Here is a 16,992-nt window from a genome sequence, read left to right as displayed (position 1 = left end):
AATTAAAATATTTCCAGTAAATCTGGTGGTGGTGGTGAGCATCAGCCTCCAGCAAAGGGCCCTTCATCTGAACATCAGCATTTTCCCCCGTGCTCGTCCAAAAAGGTTGTTTTTAAAAGCCGCTCCAGTTCCGTATGTCCAGCTGGAAATTCCTCACCCCAGCAATGCTTTCAGCATTGGGTGTTTCAGTTCCTGCGACGCAGCCTACAGAGGCGGACATGAACGATAACAGTAACTCCAGCAAGCGTCCCAAGTCTGACACATCTCATCCGTTGGGGCGAGAGGACGGGACAGGACTGCCACCTTTGTGGGTTCATTTTAAGATACCTTTATAAGTTTGCCTCCTGCGACCTGGCATTTTGCAGTCCTCCTTCCCACCATCCTTAAGGAAGGCAAAAATAAAACCCAAAATGTGTGTTTTTTTCAACGGCCGCTTCATCACAAATCATTGTCTTCCTCTCAGCGCAGGCCTAAGCGTAAACTCCGGTTTTCTTCCGCACACCAGAAGGAGAGAGAAAAGAGAGAAACTCAGGCAGCAGCTGAAGGGGTGAGGAAGGGGAGAGACAGCCACGCAGCGGAGTCTCAGTTGTGCCCGCGGCAAGGCAAGGCAAGGCAAGGCAAGGCAAGGCAAGGCAAGGCAAGGCAAGGCAAGGCAAGGCAAGGCAAGGCAAGGCAAGGCAAGGCAAGGCAGAGGGAGCCACTCTAGCGAGCGGAGTGGAGCAATGCAGTAGCAGAGGCGGAAGCGACGCTAGTTGAACGACTGAGAAGGAGGTAGTGGAGGGAAGGGGGAGGCTGTTGGCATTTGGCGCCGGTGGAGGGAGTCATTCCTGTAGCTGCACTTCCGGTCGGCATTTTGTTCTGAGAGGGAGCGAGAGAGACACACACAGGATCCGATCCTTTCCTTTCTCCTCCTCCCCCCCTCTTCTTCTTCCCCCTACCCCCCCGCTCGGTACCGACTCATTGGGCCTAGGCTACCACCTCCCCCATCCTCCTGCACTCGCATATACAGAGGGAGCGGCGGCGGCAGCCCCTTGGCAGCTGCTTTCCCCCCCCCCCCCCCCCCCCCCCCCCCACGCCCTCCCCGGCCATCCCCCTGCGGCTCGGAGTGTGTCTCGGAACCGGTTCGGTTCGGCCCAGCCCGGGTTGATGTTGTGAAGCAGGCTCAGAGGGAAGGGATTTGTCTCGGCCGCTCACCCCCCAGCTCTACATGTTCGCTGCACTGAGGAGGAGACGGAAGAGGAGTCAGCCCCCCTCCCGGCCCGGATTATTGTTGTTATATTATCTCCCCTCCTCCTCCTGCTCCGCGGTGGCGGCGGCCTAGCAGCGGCGGCAGCAGCTCCTCTGAGGAGGGAGGGGGCGGATTTCTCTCCCCCTCTCTCGGATTCTTGTTGGATTCAGACACCGATTTGCTCAGGTAATCCCCCCTCCTTGTCTCCCCTTCCCCTCCCTGCCCTCTCCAGCAGCGGGCTGGGCCTCCTAGCCCAGGCGGCCCAGCGCTGCTGGGTGCAGAGGGAATTAGCTGTTATCCGGGGTAGAGGGGAATAAGTGGTAACCGGAGATGTTTATTTCGCAGCCCTCCTTCCTGCTCGCTCGGGTTTGGCGGAGGAGATTGGTTCCTCCAGGGCTGCCGGGAGGCCTAGGCCCGGTAGAGAGCGCAGGCCCGCCGGCCAGCGCCTTTACTCTAGCTCGGGGATTAGAAAGGCATAAGCGGCTTCTCAGTAACAGGCCTTAACTTGGAGAGGAGCAGGAGGAAGAGGAAACAATAAAATTAGCTGCAAATGTGCACTTATCTTTTTGCCGTATTTACAACTTCACCAGGGCAAGGAAGGAAGGTCCCAGCACAGACAGCCCTCTGAAGTGGGGAAGGAGTAGGTGGAGGAATAGGGGAAGAGAGACAATATAAATACCCAGAAACAAAAATATCAGCTCTCTTTGCTGTTACCTTCTCCTTCTAACCAACTCTATTGTGAACATTAAAAAGTTCGAATGCACATGGATTTATAATGTGCCAGAGGTTTAATCTCTAAATAATATAGTGATTGATTAGTGTTAATCACTTAGTATATTTATGGCATAAAACTAGCGCTTGTGGGATGATTGACACAACATGGACACCTGCAGACCCAGGAACTACAGATAGACAAGCATATTATGTGAGGTACTCCACACAATCTCAGTGTTTATGTGCTGTATGTGTTATGTGAATATGTACTAAATTCAGACGAAATACTATTTTATACTCTTAACAAACAGAAAACGGGAGGGGGTCATATGTAAAGTGCTACATTTATGACATTTCAGGGGTCAAGGTGAAGATGAGATCTTACCCTAAGTACTTGAGAATCAAGAGTAAATTTAATTAAGTGAAAAGTAAGGAATGCTTAAAAAGTGTCATCCTTTCTTGTCAGGCCATATCATTTGAGATCCTGAGGTTGTTATTGGCTGTTTGTGTCCGTGATGTTTGAATATGTAATTAGGTGTCATTTTAACAGGTCAAATGTGTTTTGTAAATGACATTTGATTAAGTGTCAGGTCTTTATAAATGGTAGCTAATTTACAGTAAAATAAATCTTGGACTTACTGTACAGTAGAGTTGAGAGCGTTATTAAAAATTGAGGTAGATTTAAAACAAACACCCTGTGAACTAATAAAAATACTCCTACAGAAATTACATAATTGAGGGAAATTTTAAGATACAGAGTTTCATCTTTCATATAGAAAGGAAATTTGTAAATGGCAAACAATTATCAACATTACATAATTTGTCTTTTTTTCAGTAGGTTTTTTTAGTTGTTCAGGCAGATCTGTTGTAATAATAAGTGGTTAATGTATCTAATGAAGTAACTTGTTGGTATATTATGTTTAGAGTTATAAACTGTGCTATCATGTTTCTGAGCGCCCTAATACATGTTTAAAAGGGTGAAGTTAATATAGCTGTCACATAGAAGGTGCGTTTTTAATGCTGTAAATCTGTGTAGTAGTCAGTAGCATGTAAGTGATTTGTATTGGTCAGGGAGCAGTTTGAATTTTAAAAAGCCTGAAGATCCTGCTGAGCCCCAATCCCGGCCTCCCTCCCACTAATCTCCCATTCCTGTCTTTGTGCTGCCTGGTCCTGTTAGACACTGTTTGCAACAGGGCCTCAGGCCTATGTGCGTGGAGAGGAACCATTTACACTTCGAAAAAGCAGCTTTTTATTTTTAAACTTTGTGAATTGCAGAGGGAGCCACTAGTTGTTTCTAACTGTCCCTATCTCTGTGTGTCGCTGAATAATTGTTTTCTTTTGGTCCGTAGTGTAACTCTGCTTTACAGGAAAGAAAGGACTGTGCAGAAGTAGTTGTAGTTCTTGGGTAGTTTTCATCATCAGGAAGCGACATGAGCTCCAGCGTTTCTTTTGTTGTCTGTTTCAAACAGTTCTCATTTTAACAAAAATGGGTTTGTTAAGCTAACAGTAGTGAACTTCTCTGACTTATTTTTCAATTAAGGAGGTTTGCTTTAAATATACCTGATAAGAGCAGGAAATAAGCTACTGTAGTTATGTAGTTCCTGTCAAGTTTATCTTGCCAGGGTTGTGTTTATGGTGTGTGCTTTTTTTTTTTTTTTTTTTAAATCAGAAAGCATGCACTTTTCTGGTGTGAAAAATAGGCGTATTTATAGAGGGAAATTTAAGGTGCTGCCTATTTGTAATGAGTTTTTTTGGTTTTGTTCTTCTGAGCCATATGTGGTTAATCCTGAATTAGTTGCATTATCGCAGTTGTAAATTTCTTTATCTCAGAAAAATGTATTTGGAATACAGAAATACTTAATGTGGAAATGTTTGAGATGACTTATTTTTGATTTAGATTGTATTTTTAGCATGTTTAAGTGTGTGTGGGAAGCAGGACTGTCGCTTTCATACTCCTTTTTCCCTAATGTTAGGAGTTTATACTGGTCCACTGTTATCACAAGAGCTAGCTGCTTAAGGAGGATGTAGTTATTTTATTAATGTTACAGAAATACAAAATTAATTATTCTCGAGGTGTTAGTTGTAACAATTATTTTAACTGAAAGAGGAAAATATTTTCTTCTTATTATCTTTTATTTTGTGCTTTTGAATACCTTGTACATCTTGAATTTTTCCTGTGTACAGGTTTTATTTTTTTAGCCTTTGCTATCTTTTAAAGCTGTTTTTGTATTTTTTTTAAAGCATTTTTTTACAGTTTGATTTGGGAGAAACAGAACAGGATTAGAGAAGTAAAATTATACCACTGAAACCATTCGCAGATCCCTGTTCTACATAGGAGTACATGTACCCCGGTGCAACCTCATTGCATGTTTGAGACTCCGTGTACATTAATGTTCATATGACTCTTCTTGCAGAATCAAGGCAATAGATGGTTCTAACCCAAGGAAATGACTGTGGGTTTTTTTGTTGTTTGTATGATGATGTGGTGGGTTGACCCTGGCTGGATGTCAGGTGCCCACCAAAGCTGCTCTATCACTCCCCCCCCCTCAGCTGGACAGGGGAGAGAAAATATGATGAAAGGCTTGTGGGTCAAGATAAGGACAGGGAGAGTTCACTTGCCAATTACCATCACGGGCAAAACAGACTCAACTTGGGGAAAACTAACTTAATTTATTGCCAATCAAATCAGAGCAGGGTAATGAGAAATAAAACTTAATCTCAGAACACCTTCTCCCCACCCCTCCCTTCTTCCTGGGCACAACTTCACTTGTGATTTTCTCTACCTCCTCCCCCCGAGTGGTGCAGGGGGACAGGGAATGGAGGTTGTGGTTAGTTCATCACACAGTTTCTGCCACTCCTTCCTCCTCAGGGGGAGGACTCCTCACACTTTTCCCCTGCTCCAGCGTGGGGTCCCTCCCATGGGAGACAGTCCTCTATGAACTTCTCCAACATGAGTCCATCCCACGGGCTACAATTCTTCATGAACTGCTCCAGCGTGGGTCCCTTCCACAGGGTGCAGTCCTTCAGGAGCAGACTGCTCCAGCGTGGGTCCCCCACGGGGTCACAAGTCCTGCCAGAAAACCTGCTCCAGGGTGGGCTCCTCTCTCCACAGATCCGCAGGTCCTGCCAGGAGCCTGCTCCAGCGCAGGCTTCCCACAGGGTCACAGCCTCCTTCAGGCATCCATCTGCTCTGGTGTGGGGTCCTCCATGGGCTGCAGGTGGATATCTGCTCCACCGTGGACCTCCATGGGCTGCAGGGGGACAGCCTGCCTCACCATGGTCTTTACCACGGGCTGCAGGGGAATCTCTGCTCCCCTCCTCCCCCTCCTTCACTGACCTTGGTGTCCGCAGGCTTGTTTCTCTTACATGTTCTCACTCCTCTTTCTGGCTGCAGTTTCTGTTCTGCAGCAACTTTTTCCTCTTCTTAAATATGTTATCCCAGAGGTGCTACCACTGTCACTGATCAGCTTGGCCTTGGCCAGTGGCAGGTCTGTCTTGGAGCTGGCTGGCATTGGCTCTATCAGACATAGGTGAAGCTTCTAGCAGCTTCTCACAGAAGCCACCCCTGTAGCCCCCCAACTACCAAAACCTTGCCACGCAAACCCAATACAGGTGATTAAGGTAATACAGCCTTAATCCTAAATGTTTCATGTATATATTCCTCTATAATATAAATAAACTATATTTTGAAGGATACTAGATGAAAAATAGTCAAAGTGTGAATTGATTTGAGCCAGGAAGTGGTATAACAAGTTTCCTATTGCAATTTTCTGTGTGTTCAGTGGCAAGTGTGGTACTTTTATGTGTGTGTTATATTAAAAAGTGTTAAAGTCATGATATTAAATTTATATTAACGTTTACTTCATAAGTATTGCACAATAAATGCAAAGTTAGTCAACAGTTGCTAGTAACTAGAAGGAAAAAATATACTTCTCTTCTGAATATCTAGACATAGGAAAGAAATTAAGTCCTCATTCAGAAATTTATGCTTTCTAGGAATTATTATAGAGGAGTCAATGTGTGGACATTTTGACAGGAGTTATGGGCATACTTAATTGAAAAAATATGAGTCGTGATAACTTTAGAGTTTGTCTGGTAGGTGTGTGGTGGATCATCCAGTGTTAGAACAGCTATTTAGTGTTGCAAAATACATCACTAGAAATATTTAACAGTTGAAAAAATTGTCCATTTGAATGTGATACTGCTTACTTTCAATTTTGCCTTTCATATGCCTTTATTAGAAGTAGTACAGGTTAGCTTAGCTTCTGATTTTGAATCATCATCAGTAACGAGCACTCAGTTGCACAGAGAAACCCACAAGGAAATGCTTGAAATTGGTGATACATGTGTATTATTGCTAATAACCCTGTATAATAATGATCCTTTTTAATAATTGAAAAATGAAGTCCTTTTGAAATGATAGTTGTTAAAGGCTTGTATTCTAAAAACCTTTAATATAATTCATCTATATTTGTGTGTTTATTTTTTTAGTGTTACATGCATATTTCTTTGTAGCTGATCCTGACCTCCAAAGTATGTGGGAGAAAGTGCTTTATATTGACATCTACTGCACCCCAGGAGTGAGGAAATTGTGTTTGAGGAGATTGTACAGGACCTATGATTTGTATCTCATTTCCTGTCCCTACTATTCACTATGGAAAATCTCACTAGCAGAAGTGAGGGGAGAAAGGATTTTGGCCCAGCTCTATGTAGAAACTAAAAGGAATTCCAGTCAAATTGAACAGAGTTTTTGATACTGTACTTGAAGGTGACTACTTGGTTCACACAAATAACTAAAAAAAATAAACATTGAAGAACTTTTTTCATGTTAAACTCTTTAAACCAGGAAAAAATTCTAGAAAAGTTTATTTTTATTGCTTTTAGTATGTGTATCAGTTCTAAGTGGTTTTCCAATCAGAGATCTCAGAATTCTTTATATAGGTAGATATTTTCATTTTTCAGATTATTGCTGTGGCTTGATTTGAAGCACTTTGTTTTTTGCAGGAGTGTGTATGTGTAGACATGCAATGCATTTTACAGGAACAGTGTTTAAAAAACACTAGGCTGCAAAATCAGGGACTTGGATAAGGAAACAGCAGACTAAGATTGCAGAAACAAACGTAATCCAGCCCCCTTCTCCATACGCTGGGCCTTTAACTATATTACTGTATTTCCCCCTTACCCTCGTGGCCCTAATTCAATGCCTCATACAGTGCCTGGGAAATTGTAGCTGAATGGTATACTGTTATAACCTAGTTGATATATTTGTTTTTCTTTGTCATTCAGTGTGTAGCCTACTGCTTTATTATCTGTTGTATACCATTCAAATCTTTCATGAATGCTGAAGTGTTTTCATTTATTCATTTGTAGGAATTATCTCAAAATGCATAACTGCACTTCACAAACATTAGAGGGGTTTTTTTGCACATCTGTAAAATATTATTTCCATTTTACAGATGGAAGACTGAAACTGAGTCAGTGAGTTTGAAAATTGCTTATAAATCTTGTGTAATTTGACATGCGTTATTCTTGAGGCTCTTAGAGTTACTTTACAGCACTTAGGAACTTCATAACGTTGTTTTCTTTGACTTTATTTGTGGTTGTGAGTGCCCTGTGTTTCAACATATCAGGCTCATTGTTTCTCATGGTGGATTCCTAATAAGTATAGAATGTTTTTTTGCTGATGGTCTTAAACATCTATTCAGTTTTAGCTGTCTTGATCATGCCAAGAGCTGGACCAGAATAGATTTCCTGTCCCAAAAAATTATAAAAAATCATCCTCCTTATTGTGAAGAAACCAAAATCTCTTAAAGTTTATCAGGAATAACAGAGAAAACAACTAGATAACAACCCAAATCCTGCAAGTAATTAAATGGCTTGCCTGCAATATTGGAGACAGAGATTCAAAATATTACTCTGTTAACTTCCAGCAGGAACTAGCAACCCTGGAGAGTATCCTAAGTATTGGTTATTGGCTGTTAGGGATAAAACTCTGCCTCTTAAACTGATAATTGTTGCAGTTGATGTAAACTGGTTGAATGGAAACCTCTGCAGCCTAGTGGTCAGACCATTTCATTGTAATGTCAGTCTGTTCAGCTGCTGTACAGCTCTGTTAGGAAAGCAAGACTATTCAGAGGTGTAGTAAGCATGTTCCTAGCCAGAACATTGCTTTGGGGATGTAGGAAGTCCAAGTTCAAATGCCTGATCTGTATCAGGCAGAGAAGTTCTTGAGCTTTTCCTCCCCTATATGGCTTTTTGTTCTAATTGTATGCTCTAGGCATGACCCTGAGGCTGTGGGTATATTATGGAACAGGTAGAATTTTTATTTCTTTCTTTCCTTGTGATGGAAGTTTTCTGTGAAAATAAGCTGTGTGTTTTTTTTTTTTTTTTTTTTAAGAGTTGTTTTTTACAAACTGGCAGTTTCCAGCAAAAGTTCTCTTGGATGGGAAACTTTTTTTTTTAATTGATTGATTGGATTTATTAACTATGTTTTATTCAAATTCCTTAGTAAAAAAGTGTAATGTCCCAAAGAAGGCATCTCCTTTTACTGTGTAACTCTGATTTGTTTCATGACATATACGTCATGTGCCATATATGAGACAGGGATCCTGTGAATAACAAAACCAATATATGATCATTTAATGAATGACTATTATAATGCACAAGGGACTGAATTGTAGGTGTAAGCAACCATAATTCTGACATTTCTTATTACTTTAATGCTTGGTTTTATCGTTCTAACCTTTTTTCTCTTTTTTATAATGTAATTTAGCAAGCTCCTTGAATGTAAATGCATGTCTGTGATAGTGCAACCCCTTTCATGATTGAGCTAACAGTCTCTCCTCTGTGTTGACCAGGTACTTGGAAAGGATGAGGTTACAAATACTTTGTCTCCGAAATTTTGTTTTCAGGTCTTAGGTTTTAATAGACTGTCCAACTGTCTTGTATGTTATTTTCCATTCAGATATATTGCTTCCTCTTTTTCTTCAGATATGCTTTCTAGATATTAATGATGGAGGGAAACTTTAGAGAGCCCTCGTAGGATGATACGTACAGCAACTACCTTAGCACCTGTAGAAAAAATAAGCTGGAACATGCTTTTTGCAGTCTAAAAGCTGGGAAAATTTTGATAAGACTCTAATAAGACTGTGGTGAGAACTCATGGACAGTGCTTTGTGGAGATCTAAAATCAGTTTAACTTCAATTTCATTTTCTGAAGGGAAAATTAAAAATCTGCCTGATGATTTGTCTGTTAAATTCCTAGTTCAAACTAAGGAGATATGATTGCTTTTTATTACAGTGGGTGCTAGGGTTTTGTGGTTTTTTTTTGGTTCTTTTTTTTTTTTAAATAATGGGAAATGAATTTTCTTCTACTAGCATTCTCAGTGATGATAGGTTCTTCCTGGCAGGTTCCTTAAAAACTCTTGTTGAGGCATAACCTGTAACATAGAAAAACTTCAGTGTATCCTATTAAAATTTGGCAGTTATAAGCAATTGAAACATTGCTTAACAGAGTTGCTAGTCAACTTTAAGAATGCATGTTGCTCCCTGCTTGTTTTGTATAGGTGAGGCTGGTAGTGATTCCTCTCGGTTTCTTGACACTTACTATTTAAAGGCACTGATTTTTACTTCTGACTTTGGCCCGAATGACTGAAGTTTAGCAAAATTTTCCACATTGGGTGACTGCCCTTTATTGACTGACACTTTTAATAAAGCTTAAAGCCAAAATAGTTCACTGGCTCCTAAGGGTCATGGTAGAGAAAAAAATGTTTAAAAAATAATTTCTGACCTTTTCTTCAAGTCATTTGAACACCCCTATTCTTTGGGAGAGGAACTTAAAATTTGAGTGAGGTGACTTTTTGCATTAGGGATGTGCATTTTGTTGCAATTTGAAAATCTGTCCAAAAATTGGGCAAGTTATTAGTGTCTGAAAAATTAGCTGACTTCTCTGATTGTAGGCATTAAAGCTGAAAAATTTTGTATGCGCAACAGGACTTTCCTAATAAGTCTGGTTCTAAGCAGTGAGATGTGGTACATACTCTTAGTTTTCTGGTGTCCATTCCCTGCTTATCTGCAGTGCTGATTCATTTGAATGTGAAAAAGACAAGAACTGAGGTTACAGATGGCTGGAAGGGTGAACACATGGAGAAGAGTGGTGGACTGGAACCAGACTTGCACAGATGGGGAGGGAATGGGAGTTTGAAGGGCAGGAATTGGGAGGAGAGTAGGAGCTTGGAGTTCCTAAGGAAGTAATAACTGAACTGAGAGGACTAGATAAAACAGCTGGTGGGGCAGATAAAAGTATCCTTAGTGAAGATACAGGAAGAGCTGTAAAACAGCCTTAGCAAGAAACTGAGATAGAAGGGTACTCTGGAATTGGGTGTACAGTCAAGGGAAACACTTTAGGGATGGGAATGGGTGGGAATTATGTACTGAGAGAGACCAGAGAGGGGAAGAAGAACAAATTGCCTGAGAAGAAGCCAGAAGTATAAAATGAGGATTGTCTGAGCAAAGAAGCATTATTTCACACACAGGAATGCATTGTTTGAATTGTCTTTTTTTTTTTTTTTTTTTTTTTTTTCCCCTGAGGAAATCACATAGTAGGAAAAAAACCCACCTCAGAAATGTGGAATACTTCTTGTAAGAGCAAATGGTAGGGAATCCTGTAGTGCAGATTACCTGTGTAGTCTGGATTTGGCATCTTTGTGAATGCATTGTGGTAGTCTTTAAGTCTGTCATCACTATTTTTTTTTCCTAGAACAGGATGCCTATTTCACAGACTGTGTAGAATGAATGTAGCCTCCTTAATGAGAGATTAAAAAAACAACCAACCAACCAAAAAACCCCCCACAAAACCACCCCCCCCCCCCCCAAAAAAAAAAAAACCCAAACAACCTAGGTTATATTAATGTCTCCTAGGCTTGGCTTTAGATATTGTTGATCCTGCCTTGGGGAAAGGGATAGACTTGAGATTGCTTCCAGTCTTGTCTTTTATGATTAAATATTTTGACTTCTCTTGGTGTTCAATGTGTATCTTAATCACATCATTACACCCTGCTCCAGAGACAGAATTTTTAATTTTCTCACAGGCTTTTCTGTGATGTGTATTGTAATATTGGAATGCTTCACAAATACTTATTTGTTTAATGTTTTTGAGGAGAGTATTTAATCATGCAGGTTGGGAACTGAGATGCAAAAGTTGGTCTTTATAACTTTGGAAGTCCAACTGGAGCAACTGTAGGACCTGAATTTTAAATTAACTTGACTTTTTTGGTATCATAATGTGTGTGATAATATTATAACAGATTTTGTTAATTTTGGTTATGAATATGACTAATCAGTGCTTCATCAAATTGGGCTTCAGAGCATGCAGGAAGAAAGGAACTGTCATGGTTTAACCCCAGCCAGCACCTAAGCACCATGCAGTTGCTCACTCACTCCCCCCCCCCCCCCCAGTGGGATGGGGAAGGGAATGGGGGGGGGGGAGGAGTAAAACTTGTGGGTTGAGAAAAGAACAGTTCAATAGGATAGAAAGGAAGAAACTAATAATGATAATAATAACAATAACAAAATGATAATAATAATAATAAAACAATTGGAATATACAAAACAAGTGATGCACAATGCAATTGCTCACCACCTGCTGACTGATGCCCAGTTAGTCCCTGAGCAGCAATCCCTCCCAGCCCCACTCCCCCCAGTTTATACACTAGGCACGATGTCCCATGGTATAAAATACCCTATTGACCAGTTTGGGTCAGCTGCCCTGTCTGTGTCCCCTCCCAACTTCTTGTGCTCCTCCAGCCTTCTTGCTGGCTGGGCATGAGAAGCTGAAAAATCCTTGACTTAGTCTAAACATTACTTAGCAACAACTGAAAACATCAGTGTGTTATCAACATTCTTATACTGAATAGAAAACATAACATTACACCAGCTACTGGGAAGAAAGTTAACTCCCAGCCGAAACCAGGACAGATGTATATGGATACACACACACACAGATATCATTCCCTTAGTCTATGGGCCATCCCTATAAAATGTCTGTTGAGTTCATCTAGTCCATGACTCTGGGCTCCATCTGTCATACCAGTCTGTCTGGGCAGGAGGGATGGTGCAAAGTCCGCTCAGTTGGCAGAGCAGGATCGGGCTTTGGGGCAGCGTGGCAACTGGGTGACATTGGGCACAGCAGGAGGATGGTGTGCACTGTTGGACTGTTGCATGCTGGAGTCAGTTCTGGTCCCATCACTACTGCGCTTTGCTCAGTTTTATCACAGTTCTTTCCTGCTTGATCCAAGTGATTCTTGCTGTAGTACTATGGATATAGCATATAACAATTATAGTAATGATAACATACAGTAGCAGGGGTATATAGCAAGTAACATCATACCATTCAAATCATTGGCTATTCACACCTCAAATCAAATCCCCTTGAGGCACACATCGGACTTTCCCATCACCCACCAAGTGCACCCAGGCCCTTGAGCAAAAGCAACCCCACAAATGGGTTTGCCTTTGCCTGAGGCAGGAATAACCCAGACTGTCTTCCCTGACATATTTTTCATGTGCACTACAGGGGCTTTATCCCCTTCTACAGTATGTAAAAGTTCTGACTGGGCAGGGCCACCCCGATTGGCAGATCCTCTGGTGTTGACTAACCAGGTGGCTTTTGCTAAATGTGTATCCCAATGGTTGAAGGTCCCACCCCCCATTGCTCTCAATGTAGTCTTTAACAGTCCACTGTATCGTTTCATTTTTCCTGGAGGCTGGTGCATGATAGGGGATATGATACACCCACTCAATGCTATGCTCTTTGGCCCAGGTGTCTATGAGGTTGTTTTGGAAATGAGTTCCGTTGTCTGACTCAATTCTTTCTGGGGTGCCATGTTGCCATAAGACCTGCTTTTCAAGGCCCAGGATAGTGTTCTGGATGGTGGCATGGGGCACAGAATATGTTTCCAGCCATCCGGTGGTTGCTTCCACCATTGTAAGCACATGGTGTTTGCCTTGGTGAGTTTGTGGGAGTGTGATATAGTCAATCTGCCAGGCTTTCCCATGTTTATATTTTAGCCATCGCCCTCCATACCACAGAGGCTTTAACTGCTTGGCTTGCTTAATTGCAGCACGTTTCACATTCATAGATTACTTGTGCAGTAGTATCTATGGTGAAGTCCTCAATCACGAGCCCATCTATATGTTGCATCTCTTCCCTGATGTCCTCAGGTGTCATGGGCCCACTGAGCCATAAATAGCTCACCCTTATGATGCCAGTCCAGGTCCACCTGAGCCACTTCACTCTTGGCAGCCTGATCCACCTGCTGGTTGTTTTGATGTTCTTCAGTGGCCCGAATCTTGGGTACGTGAGCATCTATGTGACGTACTTTTACAACCAGATTCTCTAGCCGGGATGCAATATCTTGCCAGAGTGTGGCGGCCCAAATGGGTTTAACTCTGTGCTGCCAGTTGCTCTGCTTCCATCGCTGTAACCACCCCCACAGGGCATTTGCCACCATCCATGAGTCAGTATAGAGATAGAGCACTGGCCACTTTTATCTTTCAGCAATGTCTAACGCTAGCTGGATGGCTTTCACCTCTGCAAACTGACTTGATTCACCTTCTCCTTCAGCAGTTTCTGTGACTTGTCGTATAGGACTCCATACAGCAGCCTTCCACCTCTGATGCTTTCCCACAATGCGACAGGACCCGTCAGTGAACAGGGCATATTGTCTCTCATTTTCTGACAGTTTATTATACAGCAGGGCTCTTCAGCATGCGTCGGCCCCTCCTCTGGTGACATTCCAAAATCTTTGCCTTCTGGCCAGTCCATGATCACTTCCAAAATTCCTGGGCGACTGGGGTTTCCTATTGTATGGTAGTACAATCCACTTACTCCACGTGGCATCAGTTGCATGATGTGTAAAGGGGACCCTCCCTTTGAACATCCAGCCCAGCACTGGCAGTCGGGGTGCTAAGAGGAGCTGTGTTTCAGTACCAACCACTTCTGAGGAAGCTCGAACTCCTTCATATGCTGCCAAGATCTCTTTTTCAGTTGGAGTATAGCAAGCCTTGGATCCTCTGTATCCCCGACTCCAAAACCCTAGGGGTGGCCTCGGGTCTCCCCAGGTGCTTTCTGCCAGAGATTCCAGGTAGGGCCATACTCCCCGGCTGCGGTGTAGAGCACATTTTTAACATCTTGTCCTGCCCAGACTGGCCCAAGGGCTACTGCATGAACAATCTCCCGCATAATTTGTTCAAAGGCTTGTTGTTGCTCAGGGCCCCATTTAAAATCATTCTTCTTCCGGGTCACTTGATAGAGATGGCTTACAATCAAAGTGTATTTTGGAATATGCATTCTGCAATAACCCACAATATCCAAGAAGGCCTGTGTTTCCTTTTTATTAGTTGGTGGAGACAGCTGTTATTTTGTTGATCACATCCATTGGGATCTGATGACATCCATCTTGCCATTTCCTAAAAACTGGATCTCCTGTGCAGGTCCCTTGACCTTACTTTCTTTTATGGCAAAACCGGCTTTCAGAAGGATTTGGATTATTTTCTTCCTTTTTTTAAAAAAACTTCTGCTGTGTTGCTCCATATGATGATGTCATCAATGTATTGCAGGTGTTCCAGAGCTTCACCTTTTTCCAGTGCAGTCTGCATTAGTCCATGGCAAATGGTGGGGCTGTGTTTCCACCCCTGGGGCAATTGATTCCAGGTATAGTGAAAGCAAACTGTGGCCTGCACTCTGCTGCCAAAGGAATGGAGAAAAATGCATTAGCAATGTCAGTTGTGGTGTACCACTTGGCTGCCTTTGATTCCAGTTAGTACTGAAGTTCTAACATATCCAGCACAGCAGCACTCAGTGGTAGCGTAACTTCATTCAGGCCACGTTAGTCTACTGTTAGTCTCCGCTCCCCATTAGATTTCTGCACTGGCCATATGGGACTATTAAAGGGTGAGTGAGTCTTGCTGATCACTCCTTGGCTCTCCAGTCGACGAATCAACTTGTGGATGTGAACCAGGGAGTCTCGATTGGTGCAACATTGCCGCCAGTGCACTGTTCTGGTAGCAATTGGCACTTGTTGTTCTTCAACCCTCAGCAACCCCACAATCGAAGGGTCTTGAGGGAGAGCAGGCAGGGTAGACAGCTGTTTAATTCCCTCCGTCTCCAAGGCAGCTATACCAAAAGCCCATCGATACCCCTTCGGGTCCTTAAAATACCCTCTCCTGAGATAGTCTATGCCAAGGATACACAGAGCCTCTGGGCCAGTCACAATGGGGTTTTTCTGCCACTCATTCCCAGTTATACTCACTTCAGCCTCCAGTACACTTAGCTGTTGGGATCCCTCTGTCACACCAGAGATACAAATAGGTTCATCCCCTTTATAAGTTGATTGCATTAGAGTACACTGTGCGCCAGTGTTTACTAGAGACTTGTACTTCTGTGGGTCTGATGTGCGAGGCCATCGAATCCACACAGTCCAATAGACCTGGGTGTCCCTTTCCTCCACCTGGCTGGAGGCAGGGCCCCTCTAATTCTGGTCAGAGTGTCCATTACTCACTTCTTGTAAAATTAATTCAGAAGTCCCTTCAAGAGGATCAAAAATTAGATCAGCCCTTCTACTCTGTTTGGAAACTGGAGCGGCATTTTTCCTGGTAGAATCCTTTTTTGTGGTGGTTTTTCCTCACAACTTGCGTACCTGTGCATTTAGGACCGAGGTAGGTTTTCCAACCCATTTCCTCATGTCCTCTCTGTGGTCACACAGGTGAAACCACAGGGTACCCCGTGGTGTGTATCTTCTATATTCTCTCTCTTGGGCAGAGGAACGCTCGCTCCTAATAGCTGAGACTTTGGTCCTTACAGGTGGGGAATAGGACATTCCATCAAGTCGATCATTTTTTCAGACCGTTTCTCCACAGCCAAAATGCAGGCTTGTAGGGAGGAGGAGAGATTTTTCTTCCTATTGCCATAGTTGGCGAGCCATTTCATCCACCATCGGTGACTCTTCGTCTTTCCAGGTCATTATTGCCAGTGAGTTGGCATAGGATGATGGTGCGCTCTGTACAAACTTCCGCCACATGGGTCGTGTGCATTGGATTTTGTCTGGGTCTTTGGGTAATTGTGCATTTTCTGGGTCATAATAAATTATCTCTAGCATTGCTGATTCCCTCAGGTACTGGATACCTCCCTCCATGGTGGCCCACTTGCCTGGTGTATAACATCTTCCTTGAAAGGGGTACCATTCCTTCACACTTGACAGGAGTCATCTCCAGAGGCTGAGGGCTTGTGTCCCTTTTCCAATTGCCTTGTCAATGCCACCTTCCCTGGCAAGCGATCCCAGCTGCTTGGCTTCCCTACCTTCTAATTCTGGGCTACTAGCCCCATTGTCCCAGCATCGGAGGAGCCAGGCGATAATGTGCTCACCTCAGTGACAGCTGAAATCTTTTTGCATATCCTGCAGCTAACTCAAGGATAGGGATGCAGTGATTACCTCTGGTTCTGACTCTTCCTCCTGTTCCCATGATGACCCTGGTTCACCTTCATCCTTTGCTAAGCGAACTGATTTTTTTGTATATTTCTTCTTCTGTATGGGGGCAACTGATACAGGCAGAGGTTGGTTCTCTGGTTCAGCTGCAGTGCCTGTCACTGGGGTTGGAGTGGCTGTAGTGCCTGTTGCCTTGTTATATCCAGAGACCTTCTCTTCCCCTTCTGGGTAATGAATGGCATTGAACAGTGCTTGATAGGCATGGGCCAGGCCCCAGCTCGTTGCATGATTTGTGTCTCCCTGGAATTGTCGGGGTGATGACAGCATACTTTTTCCAAATGTTCTACTAGTTTTTCAGGATTCTTCACTTGTTCAAGGGTGAAGTTCTGAAGGAGGTGCCCACCGCCCTAGGCATTTGCCCATACTACCCCACACACCCTGCCACTCATAATTATCCAACCTTGGGGCATATCTTTGATATTATTAAATAGTTGTTTAACCTTAAACAAGACCTGAACTACATTCAGGAACATGCTAGTTCCTAGCAATAGGACCATGGTGGTTTTG

The 16,992-nt window shown here is 43.1% G+C and overlaps 1 protein-coding gene across 6 annotated transcripts in view; it reads left to right on the top strand.

Annotated features, from left to right (window-relative positions):
* The first annotated feature begins 1,088 nt into the window (after nt 1-1,088).
* LOC126035234 (nipped-B-like protein) overlaps nt 1,089-16,992 on the top strand; it is a 180,055-nt gene continuing 164,151 nt past the window's right edge. For 5 of the 6 annotated variants that reach the window (XM_049793483.1, XM_049793485.1, XM_049793479.1 and 2 more), the window contains exon 1: nt 1,089-1,414. The gene's annotated coding sequence lies outside the window, so the exon portion shown is untranslated. The other variant, XM_049793481.1, reaches the window with a different exon arrangement.

The sequence above is a fragment of the Accipiter gentilis genome, chromosome W, assembly GCF_929443795.1.
Source record: "Accipiter gentilis chromosome W, bAccGen1.1, whole genome shotgun sequence".
Lineage (NCBI taxonomy): Eukaryota > Metazoa > Chordata > Aves > Accipitriformes > Accipitridae > Astur > Astur gentilis.
This window is presented reverse-complemented; position numbering and strand designations above follow the sequence as displayed.